Source organism: Macaca nemestrina, unplaced genomic scaffold (assembly GCF_043159975.1).
Source record: "Macaca nemestrina isolate mMacNem1 unplaced genomic scaffold, mMacNem.hap1 Scaffold_91, whole genome shotgun sequence".
NCBI classification, from domain to species: domain Eukaryota; kingdom Metazoa; phylum Chordata; class Mammalia; order Primates; family Cercopithecidae; genus Macaca; species Macaca nemestrina.
The window spans coordinates 8,868-29,521 of record NW_027257882.1 but is presented as its reverse complement, the minus strand read 5'-3'; the positions used below and the strand labels follow the sequence as shown (position 1 = coordinate 29,521).

The 20,654-nt window shown below is 45.4% G+C and overlaps 1 long non-coding RNA gene across 6 annotated transcripts; it reads right to left on the bottom strand.

Moving 5' to 3' along the window:
• Positions 1-2,692: 2,692 nt before the first annotated feature.
• On the bottom strand, positions 2,693-19,715 carry LOC139361662 (uncharacterized). Of its 6 annotated transcripts, none has more exons than XR_011619243.1 (5): positions 17,487-19,715; positions 12,450-13,286; positions 8,712-8,806; positions 7,702-7,940; positions 2,693-6,715 (listed from the first exon to the last, which is right to left on the bottom strand). It is a non-coding gene; the product is annotated as an uncharacterized lncRNA (long non-coding RNA). The 6 variants fall into 6 exon arrangements; XR_011619246.1 differs by having other exon boundaries at positions 7,702-8,806; positions 12,450-12,806; positions 13,067-13,286; XR_011619241.1 differs by having other exon boundaries at positions 7,702-8,806.
• Positions 19,716-20,654: the final 939 nt, after the last annotated feature.

Below are 20,654 nucleotides of genomic sequence, written 5' to 3'. Positions count from 1 at the left end.
ACTGCTCTGTACGATGCTATCACGGTGGATACATGCCATGACATATTTGTTCAAACCCATAGAATCAGCACCAAGACGGAGCCCTCATGTAACCTGTGGACTCTGGGTGACAATATGTCAATGTAGGTCCTTCCATTATTACAAATACTCCTTCTGGGCAGGAGTGTTGTTAGTGGGGGAGGCTGTGCACGTGGGGGAAGGGAAGGCATATAGAAGGACTCTGCACCTTTCCCTCAATTTTTCTGTGAACCTGAAACTGCCTAAAAGATAAAGTGTATTTTTAAAAAATAAAGTAAAAAAAGGAAACAAAAAGTCCTCACAAAAATCAAATGAGAAAATGCTCACACTGGGTGCTTCAGGTCAAAATGGAAGAACAAGGGCTGTATTTACCATCCCACCTGATGACTTTTTTCTCACTGCTTTTCAGCATTTTTTTGGAGTCTAATCAGTGCAATAAGGCAAGTTGCAATATATAAAATGCACCCTTATTAGAAAATAAGATTTAAAACTATCTGTATCTGCAGGTGACGTGATCACCTGTGTGGAAAAATCTCCTGAAATCACAAAAAGCCACTAAAACTAATAATAATAAATTACTAATAAGTGAGTTTGGAAAGTTTGCAAGATACAAGCTAAACACATAAGCAATATTTATTTCTTCATACACTGGCAAAGAAATAATTGGCAATGGAAATTTACAAAGCAATCTTATTTATAGCACATCAAAACATGAAATTCTTCAGACTAAATCTGACAAGCGATGTATAAGATCTATACACTGAAAAGCAGGCAGTGATGCTGAGATAAATTAAAGAACTAAATAAATGAAGTGATACACTGTGTTCATGGATCAGCAGGCTCAATATTGTTGTCAGTTCTGCCCTTGTGGATCAGAGGTTTAATGCAATTCCAATCAAAATCCCAGCATGATTTTTATTTTTTTTTTTTTTCAGTAGAAATGAACTAGCGGATTCCAAAATGTGTCCGGAAATTTAAAGAACCCAAAAGAGCTAAGACAACTTGGAAAAAAACGGTGGAGGACTTACCTGAACTATCAAGATAGTGTGGTATTGCCATAATAAGAGAAAACCGGGTTAATGAAACCTCCCAGAGGGTCTAGTAATAATCTCACAAACATGTTACACATACATAGTGGATTTTTGAATAAAGGTTCAGAGACATTAAATTAGAGAAAGGACGATAATGATGATAGAAGGATTAAATACCATAGGCCAAAAAGAGAAAAAAGAGCTCCTGCTAAATATCTTCACATCGTTGGTGTCACTCATGCAATTCAATTCACATTTTGTATATCTAAAAGTTGAGCAGACTTCTTCATTCTCTTTCCCCAATTCACTCCACCGAGATGCTGATGTCTTTCAGTGGAACTTGGAAGTTTGCTATTCTTTTTAAAATGACTCTCTTAGATCCTGTTTATGCAAGAAGTTGTGGGACTGTAACTTACAAATACTGTTCTAAACCTTGGAATCACACGTTCCCCTTTTTCTCTACTTATCGTTTCTAATCAGTTTCCCATTTCCTCTTCTTCATATTTACACTGCATTCCTTTTAGTTCAGGCTCTTGTTACCCCACTCGATCTCTTGATGTGGTCACCTGAATGTCCTTCGTGTTCCAGCCTCCTGGAATCCTTCCTTCATGACCCTGCAGAACTGCCCTCCAGACCCGCAGGTGTGACCCGGAATCAAGGATCTCAAAGCCGAGTGGGATCCGAGAGGCTATCTAGACCGATCCTCCATTACAGACGTAAACCTTTTGATGACTTCACTTCAGAGCCCAAAATATTTGCACTGCAGGCAGAATCACCTAAATCACTTAATGTGATGTTCAGTCTTCCCGTGGTATTTTCCTCTCTGCATCTCCCTACTTTCGGTCAGCCATTTCTCACTCATGACACCGAACCCTTCATTCACATCACATTATTGTTCTTCTCCACACACACTTATTTGTTTTCTGCCTGAGTTTTTTGTTACATTATTCCCTCTACTGGAAATATCATTTTCCAAGATCTGACTACAGAATTTTAACGTATTCCTCAGAATGACTCACATATCACATATTCGACCAAATGGCTGCAGATTCTGTCACCTCCTCTCTTATCCTACGGCAACCTGGAGAACGTTCTTCTCTTAGCCAATAGGATTTATCATGGTTCTTCTTTATCTCAACAATAGTTTAGCAGGACTGAGAACTGGGAGGTAGATTTTTCTCCCAGGGGTGAGAACTGTCTTAGTTTATCAGCTCTCCATTCTGGTTGTAGAAAAGCAGCCCATAGGGCACGGTGGGGAGGAGAAGAAGGGGAACTAAGCTGTGTTGCATGAAGATGGACAGTTGTGACCCTTACTCCGGGGTTGGGAGTTGAGGCCCCTAGGAAGGAGAAGCTGTAAGGATGAAGACGAGGCATAAAAAGTGATGCAGGCCGGGTGCGGTGACTCACGCCTGTAATCCTAGCACTTTGGGAAGCCAACGTGGATGGATCACGAGGTCAAGAGTTCAAGACCAGTCTGACCAATATTGTGAAACCCTGTCTCTACCAAAAATACAAAAATTAGCTGGGTGTGGTGGCACATACTTGTAGTTCAGCTACTCGGGAGGCTGAGGCAGGAGAATCACTTGAACCTGGGAGATGGAGGTTGCAGTGAGCCAAGATCATGACACTGCACTCCAGCCTGAGTGACAGAGCGAGACTTCATCTCCAAAAAAAAAAAAAAAAAAAAAAAGTGATGCATAGTAACAAGACTGCCTGAAGAGAAGAGACAATCAGCAACCTTCTCCAGGGTGGGATGGCTGAAGACCCTTTAAGAACAAAGGTGTCTACTTTCCTTCTTTAGGATGCTCTATCGTGATTTAATGAACCCTCCCAATCTACTGTATTCAGTATTTGGCATGAGTCAATCTAGGGGAATTCTAGAAAACATAGCTGGTTGTTACCATTAGGTTAATGTAGATTGGGAGGTAGGGAAAAACCCCAGGAGACACGTAGGAAGGACAACACGTGAAAACAGAAGAAACTTGGAGTCAGTTCCCCCTTCAAACAAAATCCAGTTTCCAGAAGACATTGTGAGGGCTGCTGGGTCTTCCTCACCTGAAGATGGGGGATTCCAGATAATTATTATACTTGAATCTCACAGGATGGGGGCGATCACCACCAGCTCTCAAATGGAATGAGTTACAATATCTTCTATCGGGAGGTGGTAAATAAGAGGTTAGGTACATGTCTGTAGTCATCACAATTTTGTCAAGATTGCTCTTTTTACTTCCATGTCATAGATGGAGTGCCTGATGCTTGTGGAAGTGATTGGCTCAGGGTCTCACCATCAAAAGTGGCAGAGGAAAGATTCCAACATGTTTTAAAAGCTGCAAACTGAGCTGACTCCCATCCGTGCTGTCATACCGACTTTGAGATTTCAATCCTCCTGAAGGCAGGAAACTTATTCCATTTGCTTTTATACCCTCCATAACACTAGTGAGCAAGTTTTGCTCAAAGTAACATGGAATATTTTGCTGACTCAAGGGGAAAAAGAGACTTAAATGACACCATCAGAAGTCAACATTCAAGGAACAGAGACATATGTAGCATTAGCTGTCTCAGTCAAATCAACATAAACATGCACGTTTATCCTTTACATGGGGGTAAGACAGCAAACACAATTGAAAAAATGAGCCAAGTGTAAAAAATTTGTCACAAAGGGATGGATTTAGACAGGAGAGCAGTGAAGTAGGTTATAAAATGGTCAGCATAATCCATTTTAATGAATTATTAGCTGAAACATGCAAAGCATTTAGGATTTCTGGGAGAAGTGTACAAACACACCAAATGTTTGTCCGACATTTTCTTCACTGCTTCTGTCTTTCCACAGGGCTGGAAATGATGTTGACCAACGGCCTTGGGAGGAGAGGTTGCAGCTGAGCCCACACCCTCTCAAACTCCTTCAGACTGTTTCTGTTTTTGTAGACTACTTTACCATTAACAACAAATCCTAAGATTTACTCAATCAGTACAGCAGTCGTTGGCCAGAGTTCAAATTTCTGATTCGAAGGAATCTGCACTCTGCCTGCCAGGATCGACTATTAATGGCTTCGTCCGTAGAGGAGCTGTGTCTTTGCTCACTACGGAAGAGTATTGAGGCTTCGAAGGGGGTATTTTGCTGGTCACCTCCTGGTCATCCTTCTGCTCACCAAGAACAGATACTCTTGTCAGCCCCTTACATTTACAAGGTCGTTTAATTCTCACATAGCCCTTTCAGATAGATGCGACTATTACCCCCATTTTCCAGAGGAGGAAATCGAGAGGCGGAGGACATAAGTGAATTGTCCCAGATCACAGAGCTGGCCATGGAGCTGGGACTTGCACCCAGCCAGCCTGGCTCCAGAGTTCACTGCCCTCCTCCTGTACAGCACGTGTGACCTGCAGTAATCACCACCCAAACAGGCAGGCACTGCGGATAGCCAAGTACACCTCTTCCGACTTCACCACGGAGGAAGGTTCGTTTTCATTCTGGTGTTCAGCTCAGGACAGTGTTTATCACCACAAGGACGCACAACCCACAACCCAGAAAGCTCAGTCACGTGCCGTTGCCTTCTACGGTCATGGTTTTCTACTTTTTGGCCCCATTTTCCTGCACACTTGGCCTGCTGGGACGTGAATGATGCGTTACTACTTCTACAGAATGCAGGTGAGCAGGTAGCATGGCAAGGTGGGTGATTGGACAAGATTTCCCGACAGCTGGAAGCTTGGGGGAGACCCGCGGTGGCCCCTTGTTATTCTTCCTGGACGAGCCTCCTCTGGGGTCGAGCGTGAGTCCCTCATCGCTGGTGCCAGGCGGTGTCACAGTTTTCAGCACCCAAGCGCCAGGGCAGCTTCTCTCTGTCCAGCTCGCCCCGCCCCGCCCCTCTCCTCTCCTTTAGTGAGAGAAGCTCTCTGACTCTTGGGATTTTGCAGTGAGAAGAGTGATCATTACAATTTTCATTCTGAATATTGTGGCCCTGCTGGACTGCGGTGCAACAGGCTCTTTCATGAAGATTGGCAGAGATGCTGACGGCTAGGGCATCGGGACCGAGGGGAGCGAGCAGGACTCATGGGATACAGCTCATAGAGGGAGCCATAGAAATGTGAGGCTGCTCTTCACATGGCTGCACTCTCTCCTGAGTCCTCCGTGGAACCTGTGGAGAGGGCGTTAGGCGCTGGCGCTCTCCGGGGTGTGAGCTCAGTCAGCAAGAGAACATCTGCCTTCCCACCCCCATCTCTGCAGCTGGTTCCTCTTGCAGTTTTGATTTTTAGAATGAACGCAGCAACCTGCCCCATTCTGCTGATGCTGCAAAAAGGAGCTGGAAAAGAATGTGCACAGCTTCTCCAGTCTTAGCATTTGTTACCTTGTAGTTTGGGAAACTTTGCTGCCCCAGTACAAGAGTGTGCTGAGGATTCTATTATCCTGCTAGATTCTCCCAGGAGATCAAGTTGAAAACGAGCTAGGTGCTCTCTCTGCCTGTCTGTCTGTTTCTCTTTCTCTCGTCTGTCTCGTCTGCCTGTTTCTCTGTTCCCCTTTTCCTCTCTTCCTCTCCCTCCCTTCCTCCCTGGCTATTGCTGCAAAGAATATTCTTGAATTTGTTTCTCCATATCTTCTGCCTTTCCTTGGAATACATTCCTAAGGGTCTAGTCATTGTGAAAAGCAAACGGCCTTTAGATGTTTTCCAAATCTAACAGATGGGGGTCCTTTCAGACAGAGCTTCATTTTACACTTTTATCAAGAAGCCCGGGGCTCCCTGCTCGCCACGCTGCAGTCGCCCTCAGGAGGTTCATGGAGAGCAGAGGACTTGGGGCTACATCAAGGGCTGTCTTTTTTCCAATGTCCGGAAGGTATACTTTGTGGGGGGGGGGGGCAGTTGAAGTACGAAAGTGACATCAGCACTTCATGTATGGGATGGGTCGATCAAGTACAGTGTGCACCAGACCCCCAGACTGGCGCTGGGTGGGGACAAAGGACTCCAGTTATTACAGGGTGGGTTGGGCAGGCAGCTGCCCAGCTGTGGGGACAGATGCTTCGGCTCTCAAAGCCCAGGTATCACCTGTCTGAGGCTGCACAGCCCTCCTCACCCCTTCAGTTCCTGAAGGGAAAGGCCCCAGGAGACTTTGAGGTGAAGAATGCTCTTCCATTTTCAACTCACCCACCGTTAGGGTTCTGCCCCCTCTACCCCTCCAGCCCCCCAACTGTGAAGTTCCTGGGGTCCCTGGGCAGTGACTTGCTGAAGCCTCTCTCTCCAGGACCTCTGTAGAGAGGCACCCTACTCGAATGCATGCTTCTCCAGGAATATTTGCTCTGGTAACAGCTGAGAAGAAAAGCCCATCTCTAACAGTTTGATTGCAGGTGGGTGGCCCCGGGGCAAGTGATTTTGGGAAGGTGGGGCTGGCTGGCGCCCTGTGTCCTGACTTTTCTTCTGAGCCTTTGCAAAACCACTTTTGAGAAAAGTAATCGGGGCGGGTACTCTGGGAGGCATTTTCTTCTAAGTGAAAATCTGTAGAATTCCTGCAGTTGCGGGAGCTGTGGTTTTCTGTCAAGACCCTGTGGGGACAGAGGCTGCCCTTCTGTGTCCTGGCAGTGTGGGGCCTGTTTCTTATCCAGACTCTTCTTATCCAGAAGAGTCAGGTGCCTGGCAAGTGAACTGGCCAACTCCAATTTGTATGTCACTCGTATCGACCTAAAATGAAATACAAATAAAACGTCTCATTTCTGGCATGAAAGAGACCTAGGAAGGGAAGGCTTAGGGCCGGCTTCTTCACAATCCAACTGGAAGTAGGGTAGCCGGATCCTGGCATCCATATCCCCTGCTGGGTGAGGGTCACAGGATCTCAGCGCCCAGGTGAGGCAACGATGTTGAAAGAGGCTTCAGAAGAACTGGGCCAGAACAGTGGAATCAAACGGAAAAGACTGTAAATTCAGCCAGCTTGGGGAATGACCAGAAAGCGTCTGTTGCCCCAGCAAGGATTGAAAACAAAGATTCCCAGCAACAGGGCCACAGCAAAGCTGTCTCAGCACACCTGTCCCGGACAATCAGCTGATGAGAGCTTGTGATTGTGCCATCCAAGGAGACGTAGCTATTTGGTCTTCAGCTGGTTCTGGGCACAGAGGGTCTAAGACCCTCGGAATCTTTAGAGTGTTAGAGTGCCTTTGTGTGCTCAGGACAGGCCTGGGAGCTGGGGACCCTTAGGCAGCCTCAGGGTAGGTCTGGGGTTCAGAAAGACCAAGGCGGGACTAGAGGGCTGGAGCTGTCAGTCTCCAACCCAATCTCCCACCTGGAGGGAGAGGGCTGGAGCCGAGTCAATCCCCAATAGCCAAAGATGTCTTCAACCATGTCTATAGTGACCCCTCTAGAAAACCCTAAATGGTGGGGGTTGGAGAGCTTGCAGGTTGGGGAAAACCTTGACGTTCTGGGAGGGCAGTATTCCCACTCCCCAGGGACAGAAGCACTTGCACTTGCAACCCGCCCCCGCCCACCAGGCCTGGAGCAATGCACCTCTTCATCTGGCTGTCGACAAGTCCTTCATAGTGAACTGGTGACAGTAGGTAAAGATGTTGCCCTGGGTGCCATGAGCCCGTCTGGCAAGTTATTGACCTTAAGTAGGAGGACATGGCAAGCCTGATTTTCAGGTGGTCGGTCAGAAGCAAGGGAGACCCGAAACTTACCATTGGTGAAGCGGGGGCCGTCTCATGGGTCTGAGACCTTGACCTGTGCGGTCTGCCCTAATTTCAGACCTCAATTCAGTTGTAGAATACACAGTTGGTGTCCAGAGAGGGTGAGAGAAACCGCACACTTGGTGTTAGAGGTGGAACAGGTCATAGGGCCTTCCGTGTCACAGAGGGCGGCCTCATTTGTTTCGCCTGCTGTAGTTTATTAATGTGTGAGTACTTTATTCTTTGAAAGGCTTAGAATTAAGAATAGAGAGAATAAAAGAAATCAGCTTCATGGAATCCACACTTCTTGGTTTTTAGAAACAATTTGTTTCTAGTTTGCATTTTAAGTAATTGTAATATTTAATATCACAAATGTACTATTGTAATAACTATTTTAAATATTACATATTACAATTACAATATTAATATTTAAGAGAATCTAGGTGTTTGAGCTTCCTGGATCTATGGTTTGGTGTCTGGCATTAATCTGAGGAAATTCAGCTATTACTGTTACAAATATTTCTTCTGTTCCTCTTTCTTCCCCCTTGTATTACCGTTATGCATATTTTCTGCCTCTGTGGAAGTCCCATAGTGCTTGGATACTCTGTTCTTTTTTGCTTTTCAGTTCTGGAGGTTGGAGTTGGGTATTTCCCTTTCCTCCAGGTCAGAAGGCTCTGATAAAATCCCACCAGGTGAGTCTCTCGTTAACTAGCTTCTCTGGAAGGTAGACCTAGTGAAGAGTGCACCCACATATTGAAAAATGATTCCTATTCTCTTTTCCCTGTAGTAAGTATGAGGGTATTTTTCTCTGATATTTACACTTCGAGAACCTGGTTGAGCTTCTGATGATACAACTCACAAAAGCATGAGACCCATATGCACAGGCCTCCTGGAGGTTTTAACTCTCAGACGTGGCCACACCTCACTGCAGCAATTTGTCAATTCCAGTTCAGGCTTTCCAATCCCAGTGTGGGTTCCTTGGAGCATTGTGCTCCAGTGTATTGGTGATTCATCTGCTTTACCTGTCCAGCCAATCTGGGGACAGTGGCTTGCCGGTGACCTCACGTCTCTTGCAGGTTTAAGAACTGCTGATTTTTCAGTTTGCTCAGATTTTTACCTGTGAGGAAGGAGTGACAATTCTCAAGATTATCATGTACGGAACCTGAAATTCCCCAACTCCATTATAGTGAAAAGTGTTTGCCCTTCCTCTGGCTCAAGAATTAAAACGTTTTCATTCTCTGACACGTTGTACTTTGATTCCCTAAATATTTATAGATTTAAAAACTCAGTTTTCTGCTGTATCAGACATCTAGACTGGCACTTTCCAACAGAATTGAGAGTCCTGTTATAGAATTTGAAACCTACCTTGTAGCCTCATATAAATATATAAACTAGTATATTTTAACTCAAAATGCTCATAACTATACTTTCGATAAGAAATACAAATAGGCCGGATGCGGTGGCTCAAGTCTGTAATCCCAGCACTTTGGGAGGCCGAGGCGGGTGGATCACGAGATCAGGAGATCGAGACCATCCTGGCTAACACGGTGAAACCCCGTCTCTACTAAAAATACAAAAAGTTAGCCAGGCGTTGTGGCGGGTGCCTGTAGTCCCAGCTACTTGGGAAGCTGAGGCAGGAGAATGACATGAACGCGGGAGGCGGAGCTTGCAGTGAGCCAAGATCACGCCACTGCACTCCAGCCTGGGTGACAGAGCAAGACTCCGTCTCAAAAAAAAAAAAAAAATATATATATATATATATATAAATATACATATATACACAAATACAGTATTTTCTACTTTTTATAGTAACTGGCATGTCTTTCACACAGCAAATCCACTTCAGACCGGGCGCACTTCATGTGCTCAGCCGCCGCATGTGGTGAGTGACAGAGACCACCTTGCATGTGTGTGCGCTATTTTACTGCCTTTTTCTTGACCACAGATTCTACCTCCTGTTTCTCTGTGTATGCAGTGATGATTTGCTGAATATTACACATTGTGGGTAACTTGTTGAGCACACTCAGGATCCCTAACCTTCCTCTGAAGCTTTGCAGCTCCTGTTTTAGCAGCTAGCACAGGCACTGCTGGGTCATCGTGACATGGGCAGGCTTGGTTGGATTCGCTGTTGGTGTGAATCTGTGGAGAGCTCCAATCCTGCACCCACTCCAATCTCCCCCCCTCCTGGACCTGGTAGGATGGCCATGCTCCACCCACACCTGAGCTCTCGGTGCCTCGATCTGCAGGTGTACTCCAGAGGACAAGTGTACTGTGGGTGCGTCTCATTCATTCTCCTGCCCTTGCCCTCAGGTTCTGGCTGGCACAGCTGTGGTCACAGACTAAAAATAGCCACCTCATTCGTTTTGTGCAGCTTTACAGTTGTTTATGGCAGATGTGTGACTTCGGACCCTGTTCCCTCATCATGGCTAGAACAAGTTTTGGCAAATTATTCCTATATCTTTACATTTGAAAACTAAAGGAAAGTTTCACCCATAGAATATTAGTGTTGCCACAATCCTAATGAGTGTTTCTCCAGAAACTATGATCGAGGTCAGCAGCCAGTCATTTCATAGAAGATAAACTTCAAGAACAGTATCTGAAGGGCAATGAAACTGAGTAAGATCTAACCACTGTTACCAGCAACCAAGAAAACTAGGTAAGAAAATGCAGCTAAGATTTGGACCCAGTAACTACGGTAATAAACATGCAAACTATGGCTAAGCACACAATAGGCTGGGAGTAAAAAACTTTTATGATATTGACATTTATGATTTTACAAAACTGCCCCATGTGATATCAAGAGGACTCCTGATGAAAATGTACAAAGGATGCTTTATGGTTTATATAAAAATGTTAGTCAAATAAATCCAAACATTTCACAAAAATAACATTTCAAATATTCTTTTATATTTTGCAGACAATTAAGTTATTCATCATGCATGACCCAGTAACATTTCTCAGCGGTTGGCTTCAATACGAGAAATAAGCAAATAACCGCAATGCTTCTTTCATTTCAAAGTCATTTCTCTTATAAAAAGTGGTCAAGAAAAATGCCTGTTGCCTTACATACTGGTTAGTGCCAAAAATTTGGTTTAAAATATTTCAAGTGGGTTATCCTTTTACGTCCATGTTGTTAGTTACACAAAGAACACATACAAATGCAATTTTTTTCCATAAGTTTTTGCAAATTATACACTAAAGAAACAGGATTAAGCTTTTTATTTTTTGAGATAGGGTCTAGCTCTGTTGCCCAGGCTGGAGTGCAATGGCACGATCATGGCTCCCTGCAGCCTCAACCTCCCCCAGCCCAGGTGATTCTCCCATCCCAGCCTCCCGAGCAGCTGGGACCACAGGCACACACCACCATGCCTGGCTGATTTCTGTATGTTTTGTAGGGATGGGCTTTGGAATGTTGCCCAGGCTAGTCTCAAATGCCGGGACACAAGCAATCTGCCTGCCTTGGCTTCCCAAACTGCTGAGGTTAGAGGCATGAGCCACCATGCCTGGCCTAATCATTTCTAAAGAGTCTGTATTTATTATCGTTATTTTTTTCTAATCGAGATGGGGGTCTTGCTCTGTTGCCCCGGCTGGAGTGCAGTGGTGCCATCTCAGCTGACAGCAACCTCTGCCTCCCGAGCTCAAGTGATTCTCCCACCTCAGCCTCCCAAGTAGCTGGGACTACAGGTGCACACCACCAGGCTCAGCTGATTTTTTGTACTTTTGGTGAAGACAAGATGTACAAAAGGCATTTCTGTACATTTTGCCATGTTGTCCAGGCTGGCCTTGAACCCTTGGGCTCAAGCCATACACCTGCCCTGGACTCCCAAATTACTGGAGCTATAGGCATGAGCTATCGTGCCCAGCCCTTAATTATGTGCTGTGGCTTAATATTAAAATAAGGAAATGGAGGAGCCCAAGGGAGCACGTTGGCAGAAAGGGCTCCCTTGTCAACAACTTGCTAGCACGGCACTCACTCCCTTGCCTGGCTGGCACTGCGTTCTTTAGAAGAAGAACACGTTATGTGTCAATGAAAAACAAAAACAACATAGGAACACCCTGTCTCTACAAACACTTAAAAATTAGCTGGGTGTGGGTGGCGAGCACCTGTGGTCCCAGCTGCCTGAGGTTGAAGTGGAAGGACCGCATGAGCCCAGGTGGCCGCAGCTGCAGTGAGCCAAGAACTGCCATCATGATGCTGAATTCCAACCTTGGTGACAGAGAAAGACCTTGTCTCAAAACAAAAAGCAACGATAAACCCAAAGTGATGCACTCTAAGTTATGTCCTTTAAATTCCAGTACCTTCATTTGTAAAGGTATGTAAAGGTGAAACTCAGGAGCTGCTTGCAGTCATGTGGACATACACTTGACCTCAGCTCTGATCTGAAGCACGTCCTTCTGTCTCACTGCTTGCCAAGACTAAGCTAAACTTCAGAAGTAAAAATACTCCCCCAAATGTTGTATATGTAGCTTCAACGTGAGATGTAAGGTGATTCAGGTCCTTTGAAAGACAAGCTTGCAACAACGGCATGAATAATGTTGGAATCAAAATCACAGAAACTAAACACCAAATAGCGTAGGTTCAATCCGTGTCTCTAACAAGTATCTGGATAACTAAACTTTCTGCTTTACTTGGGTGTGAAGATCATGAAATGTAGTTTACAATTATTTGGGCAGAGAAAAGAGAGAATTGGGGTAGTTATGTAAAATTCAAGATTAAAGAAAAGCAGTATTATATAGCAGAAATATAAATTGGCTATTACCTTCAGTAATTTAGATCAGGGGTTGGCAGGTCCGTGCACCAAATCTGGTCCGTTGTTCTTGTAAATAAAGTTCTCTGGGTACACAGCCATACGCATTTGCTATCACCCATGGCTGAGGGCACAGTTGAGTGGTTGTGAGAGACCTTATGGCCTGCAGGAACTAAAATACTAGCTGGCACCTTGCAGGCAAAGTTTATGACCTGATTCGGGTAGCTGCCTAAACTGTCCAATTCACTTGTTCTAAAACAATCCAACAATATAGCACACTTATCTGAAGATATGAGAACACGCATGCACCAGCCTAATCAGAAGAAAAGTCCAATTCCACCCAGAGGGTTACGAACTCTTCCCTTTTCCCTACAAGGAATTAAATGAATAAAACTGTGTGAGATTTTACTGGTATGTATCGTATGTATGAAACTTGATGAAAACTTAAAAATGTGTATTTATACAGATACATAAAGTTACTTTTCATACACTGTTTTCGGACTTCTGGTTCACAAAATCTGCATTTCTGCACCATGACTTTGAAGGCAGAAACCCGACTACTGGGCTAGTGGTCAATTCTGAGGCACCCAGCATGTTCAGGAGGCAGCGTCGGGGAGCGTGTCCCTTACCTGGAGGGGTGTAGGCGTCCATGGAGGTCTGCACGACCAGGGACCTGCGTTTGGAAGGCATAGGCACCGCCATCTTCTGCTCTTTGTGTCTGGCCAGAGCCACCTGGACAGCTTCCGTGTGGACGTCTGAAACGGAGAGAGCTCACTCAGTGCTCAGCTGAGGTCCCAGAGGCCAAGCTGCACCCTCCTCTCTGTCCCCGCAGTACGGTTCATCCACCTTCTGAAACTCACCAACAGATGGGTGGGTGAGGGAAAAAAATCAGTGTTTACAGTTCCAGTAAAGACATTAAAATTTATTCACAGACTTTTTTCATTTTAGTACTTTAGAATCCATATCTGCAAGCAAACACTGGGTGTAAACTGCACTGAGATTTTTCTTTTTAGGGTGAATGCACCTTGATCTTTGGAGATTCTTTGTAGGTCACACGTTTGAGCCTCCAAATCCTTTCACTGTACCGCTGAGAGGCGTGTGCACGCCTCACACCCCAACTCACACAGCCACGGTTGCAGCTCAGCTCAACACCGGCCATGGGCCAGGACTGTGTTGGCTATGGATATGGTTTGGCTGTGTCCCCACCCAAATCTCAACTTGAATTCTACATCCCAGAATCCCCATGTGTTGTGGGAGGGACTTAGGGACAGGTAACTGAATCATTGGGTCCCGTCTTTCCTGTGCTATTCTCCTGATAGTGAATAAGTCTTATGAGATCTGATGGCTTATCGGGGTTTCTGCTTTTGCTTCTACCTCGTTTTCTCTTGCTGCTGACATGTAAGAAGTGCCTTTTGCCTCCCACCATGATTCTGAGGCCTCCCCAGCCATGCGGAACTGCAAGGCCAACTAAATCTTTTTCTTCCCAGTTTCGGGTATGTCTTTATCAGCAGCATGGAAATGGATTAAAACAACCATTAAGACATTTTGTGGCTATTAACCCATTACATTAATTCCACACATTCACTGAATGCCTTCTCTGTTAGTCCCTATGGGCTGGGGTCGCAGCAGTGATAAGGCAGACAGTCTCATGGCATCTCACGCAGGCCACTTCTTAAGGGATGAGACAAGTGATAGATGGGCTAGAGCATTAAAGCAGAGACAGATGCAGCAGCAACTCCAAACTGTGAAGCCAGGGAAGAACCCTCTTAACACAGAATCAGAACAACAGGAATGAAGCATACCGGCTGTCAAGACGAGAATCTTCGAGACACAGGCAAAAATCCGCTCAAAGGCCCTAAACTGTCAGTGAGAACGGTGTTAGCAGAATAAAACCACCACCACCAAAAATGGCCAGCGTGAGTGAAGACGGGTTGGGGCAGTTTTCTCTGAAGCTGCGAGAATGATCCCACTGAAAGGGAATCGGACGTGGCTTTCTGGCTTAAACCCCCCAAGCTGCCACCTGAGACAGGACCCAGACCCTCAGCATCACGCCCACAAGCAGCTCATCACACTGCTTTGTCTTGGTCAGCCTTTGTGCACACTGCTCTCCCTAACTAGATAAAGAGCCTGGTCATCTGGCCACTATTTCTAATTCCCAGGTCAAAAACCACTATGTGACTGACTTGGCTCATGGCCGAAAACTGAAGGGATCAATGAGGTGACAGTCCACTCACTTCCACAAATCGCTTTTTGTTTTGCATATTCTCCGTTTTAAACTTTTTGGATGTAATTTCAAAGACACAGAAAATCTGCAAGACCAGCGTAGTGAATTCCCACATAACTTACCAGGCTCAACTTAGGCCCAACTGCTCCTATCTTACATCACGGCTTTCCCCCCTCCCCCATGAATTTTCTAAGTCAAATGAAAATAAATTTCAGATACTATGTCATTCCATACCTAAATGTTTCAATGTATTTCCTAAACACAAGGATATGCTCTCACATTCATTTTCCTCAAGATCGGGAAATTTAACTGTCATATACGAAGTTCACTTTCAAATGCTGTCAACTGTCTCCATAATTTTCTTACTTTGTCTCCCTCTTTTACGATCCAATCCAGGATCATGATTTGTCATGTGATTTTTACCAGTCCAGCATCCAAGTTTCTCAGGTTTTGTGTTTCTTGACATTGGAAATGTGAAAGAATACAGGTCAGTTATTTTACAGTTTGTCCTTTATTTTGGTATCTTCCGGACTAGACTCAAGAGTATGCATTTTAGCAGGGACACCGCAGAAGTCTGTCCTGTGTGACAATGTTAACATCGGCAACTCAGTGAAGGTGGTGCTTAAGTGCCTCCAAAGCAAAGATGCTACTTCTCGCGTTGAAACTAAGATTTGGGAGGAGACACCCTGACACTATGTGCATATTCTGTTGTCCATGAATTCTTCACTACTAGTTTTAGCAGCCACTGATTTCCTGTCATTCCTTCTAAATCATTATATCTTCCATATTCACTGAAAAATAATTTTATCTTTCAGCATTCATTTACATATGTCCATATGTACTCACGGAGTCTGGCTTGGTGGGTTATGATTCATAGTTACAATGGTTTGTTCTGTTGCTCAACTGGTCCCAGATTTGACACCAGATTCCCCAGCCCTTAGGCCAGGGCTCCTTCTAGTGAAGAACGGTGTTTGGAAGCTAAGAGTGGGCACCGGGTGCTGCTGGACATTGCCAGAAAGTAGAACACACACACGCATGTACACGCATGTGCACCCACACCCATCCACAGGCACTTCTATCCCTGTCTACATCTGTCGGGAGCCACCAGCTTATACTTGTACCTCCTGCTGCAACCGAATCCCACGTGATCCATTCCAGGCTTTGGCCTTTTCTTATTTCTACCTCTCTGGCACCTGTAGCACTCAATATATTCACTGATTTATTAAGCTTATTTGCTTAAGCCTGGAGATAAAGAAATGCTTTCAGAATTGCTATCTAATACGACTGTGAAAAATCTATCGACTTCAGTGCTCATTTGTAATTATTTTTTTCATTTTTTTTTGGAAGGTAGGGAGTACAAAGTATACACAGTGAAATGTTCAGATCTTGAGTACACTTGGCACATTTCGATAAATGGAAATCTATTACCCTAATCAAATCTTTTGCATCAAAGTTCCCACAAGTCCCCTCCCAGTCAATCCCAGCCCTCAAGAGACAGCCACTGTTCATTCTCGAGGAGTGTTCTTGGCGCTCTTCCGTCACCCGAGACTCGCATAGATTCTCCATCGTCACATGGACTCCACGGCGTGGTGTTCACTCTCTGCTCAATTCAAGGCTCCTGGAACTCATCCCCGTTGTCTGTTTTGGTTTCAGTATTTTGTACGTTTTTCCTGCTGAGAACTAGGACAATGTATGAACATATCAGAATTTGCTCATGTTTCTCCAGATGAGAGAGATTTATGTTGTTTCCAGTTCTTGGCTATGACAATTTACTCTGGAGATAATGTGCATTCTTTTACAGGGACACACATTTTCAGCTCGCCTTGGTGAACGTCTACAGCATACCTGCTGAGCCATATGGTAAGTGTACACATTTTAAAGAAACTGCCACAGTTTGCTGAAGTGGCTGTGCCATTTTAAGTCTCCCTCAATCTGAGATCCAGTCTGTCATATCTTCACCAGCACCTGCTACTGTCCTCCCTTCTCCACTCTTGTGAAGGGGAACCTCATGGGTTTAAGTTGTACTTACCCAATGACTCCCTGGTGAGCACCTCTCATGGGCCACTGGGCATCTGTATACATCTGTTGCGAAGAGTCCATCTTGCATGCTTGCAAAATTCACACCATTTCTGGTTGTTTGTACATTTCCTAAAATGTTCTAAATAAGGCCCTGTGTCTTCTGTACATCAAGCATCTCCCTGCTTCCAAGTCTTTATGCCTCTTAGTTCTCCTGACTCACTTCACAGACGAGGGCCCCAGTGCACACCATGCGAACCTGAAGCACGGAGAATGGCCATGCTCCCGACACCCCTGACTGTGGGCAGAGCTCCCCGGCTGCCACCACCGAGGAGGGGGGTCAGCTCTTGTTTCTCAGGAGTGGCCTTTATCAAACCGAGAAAGTTCCCTTCTCTTCCTGATGTGATAGGAAATTCGTATAAGGACTATTAAATTTCAACAGATGTTTTCCAGTGTCTACCGAGAGGATAAAATGGGTTTTCTGCTTTATTTTTTGTTAATGTGGTGAATTACATTGATTTTTGAATGATGAGCCAAATGTGCAATGCAAAACTACAGATCATGAGAACAAACTCTAAGTGTTCATGGTATTCTTATCCCTTTTACATATTTCTGGGTTTGATTTAGTAAGAATTTGTTCAAAGCTTTGGCATCTGTATGTCAACAAGAGTGAAAGGCGTGAGATTTTGCCTCGCATGCAAACTAACAAAGGGAGCCAGCACCAGCCCAATGCACTGAAAGAGCCGGGACATTTCCGGGCCAGAAACAAAGGGCTTGTCACACACAGTGGGGCAGCAGGACCCACTCACCCCTGTCGATATTCAGGATCACACAGTGGGGCAGCAGGACCCACTCGCCCCCGTCAATACTCAGCAACGTCCTGTATCCCTGTACAAAGACAAGATGTTATTTAGGCAAAACAAAATTAACATGTAAAGAACTGCTCACACTTTTCTCTTCTGAGAAAATTTGTTTTTAGCAACCATGGCTCTCAAGGCACTCACTTGCACATTATACATAATACTGCTTGTGGCCAAAGTCATGGTACCTTCCTATTCTTATTTACCAAGAGTTCTGAAAGGTGAGTATTTTAAAGAGAAAAGAGGTATGTGGCTTACCCCAGGCTAAGGAGTGAGTTAGCTGGACTATTCTTGTGAAATATGTGCTTTTTCTAATTAGAAAATCTGAGAACAAGGTATCAGTGTGAGTCTGTTGTTTCCATGAAGGAATGAAATGGATGCTGGGAAATTGAAGGAGCTTCAGAACGGGAATCTCACAACCTCAAATGGGGAGACCGGCAATTGGGAAAGCAGTCGTTCTGATTCATGGAGTTTTCGGAGATTCACGTCCACTCCGTGCTGCATTTGAGCGACTTTTCTTCTTGTGATGTGGACCCGATAGAAGAGAGGTCCCACATAGACATTCGGCATTTGTGAGGGTCTGGCACGGTGACTCACTTCTACAGATTTAACATGTTTACGTATAAATTACAATGGCTCAACTCTATAAAAACTGATAGCAGTTATGGATGAATTCCCTCATTTCTCACTTGGGCCACACTTCCTGTTTCTGCAAGAACATATCGCTTGGCTAGAAGACACGATGTTGACATTGACAGGAAAAAGGACCTTGTATAAAAATGATGCAGAGAATTCTTCTCAAAGGCAACTGGGACACACACTTTGTTAGTGACCAGTTGTCTACCGGCGCGGCAGCGAGACAGACAGAGCTCCACGCGTGAGCAGTCACAGCTCCCGTGATCCACACCAAGACCCCCAGGGTGATGACAGGCCAACCAGCAGCCTTGGAACGTACACTTCCTTCCTGAAATAGCTTCCTGAGAGACAACAAACAGTGATAATTGCAGGCATTTCTATGACTGGGAAGCAAGAAACCCTCCCAGTCCTGTTCCTTCTGCACCACATCCAGAACAGGCGTACACCCGGTGTAGAAAGCTCCCAAGGCCTGAACAGATCATTCGATTCTAATTCAGACTGACCTAATCTCTGCAGTGCAGTCCTACAAACAGACTTTCCAAAAGTTACCAAACCACTACCTCAAACCTCATGCTTTCTCTGCTTCGAAAGAGGACATGCGGCTCGGTTTATACAGCCACCAGCACACACACAGGGAATTATCTTATTGCCCTTGAGTGCCAAGAAGAATCCTGTGGTCTCTCATGGTAAAAACAAAACCACAACCACCACAACCCAGCTTTTCAAGTTGCAGGGAGTTTTACAGCCTCTTTCTATGTCGTCTTCCTTTTTGCCCCAAACTGGATATTCTTTTTACTTTCTCCTTATTTCCTGAATATAATTTGATTAATATAATCAAAGTGCTTGTGTTAGAAGCAACTTTACTTAAGAAGAATTGAAAGAACTACATCAAAATATTAAGAGTAGCCATTTCAGGATGACAAGAGAACAATGTATTGTTTTTGTTCATTCTTTTCAACATTTGCGAAGTTTTTTGCCTTGAGTGTAGTCACTTTTGCAATCAGAGGTTACAGTGCTTGATGGAATGAGGCCATGAAGCGCACACACCACCGAGTTTCTAACACAGAGCGATCTATGGGGAAGGATGGAGACACAGGAAAGGTTCATTTTAAAGCAATGCAGCTGTTTTTTCCATAAAGGCAAAAGACATTCTTAAAAGTGTTTGCACCATACCCAAGTCTGCTAAATTTCATCAAAAAACAGAGAAAACAGTAACAGAAGAACACTTTAGCCCACAAGGAGACCAGCACACCCAGCTCGAGGCCACTCCAGATGAGGAGTGGAGAGTGGTTTCCTCACAGCTGACCCACAGGATCGGGTAACACGAGCAGGAGGGAAACATGGGGACCACAGAGACATCAGACTGTGGACTGCACAGCAAGAGACAGCAACACAAACTAGCGGAGTAATTAAAAACTATGGTAAAAAGAGGTCCACATTCTATTTTAACCTGAAATCAGTGGCACGGTGACCACACCACCCTGCAGTTGCCTCCTCCCTCCCCCACACACAGCAGCCTCCTGGGACAACATCCTACTTCCAACTTGCAGCTGCCTCCTGTCCCACCCCCCACCACAGTGCCCCCCTACAACTTCATCCTACTTCCACCCTGCAGCTGCCTCCCATCCCCAACACACAGCATCCTCCTGGGACAACCTCCTACTTGCCGGCCACAGCCTGGAGCCCCCAAAGCATGGAGGGGCTTAGCGAGCCACACAGCATTCCCCCTTCACACCTGGGAAGTCAGCCCCTCACTGAAGTGGGTCCTGCGCCCGCCAGCTGTGCATGATCAGAGGTGTGAGGTTATGAACCTGGTCACCCACTGTGCAGAGACGCGTGAGGTCATGGACCTGGTCACCCGTTGTGCACGATCAGAGGTGTGCAAGGTTCCAGACCTGGTCACCTGCTATGCACAATCAGAGGTGTGAGGTGATGGACCAGGTCACCCACTGTGTACGAATAGAGGTGTGTGTGGTTAGTGACCTGGTCACCAGCTCTGCACAATCAGAGCCATGCGAGGTTACAGACCTAGTCACCAGCTGCACCCAATCAAAAGCTTTTGAGATTGGAGACCTGTTCACCTGCTGTGCACAGAAATGTGAGGTTATGGACCTGGTCACCCCGCTGTGCATGATCAGAGGTGTGCGAGGTTAGGGACCAGGTTACCTGCTGTTGTCCAATCAGAGCCAAGAAAGATTACAGACCTAGTCACCAGCTGCGCCTCATCAGAAGCTTTTGAGGTTACGGACCTGGTCACCCACTGTGTGGGATCAGAGGTGTGCCAGGTTAGGGACCAAGTGCGTGGTGATGGACCTGATCAGCAGCCAAGACACCTGACGTTTCCAGTGTCATCCCGGCTTCTTTCAAAACTGGAAAAGTCTTCAGCTATTTCCCAAAGGCTCGTCCATCTTTGAAAACGATATGCGTGTGCACAGGTGATACCGATGACTGAAGATTGAAGGTTAGAGCATTCCAGCCCCA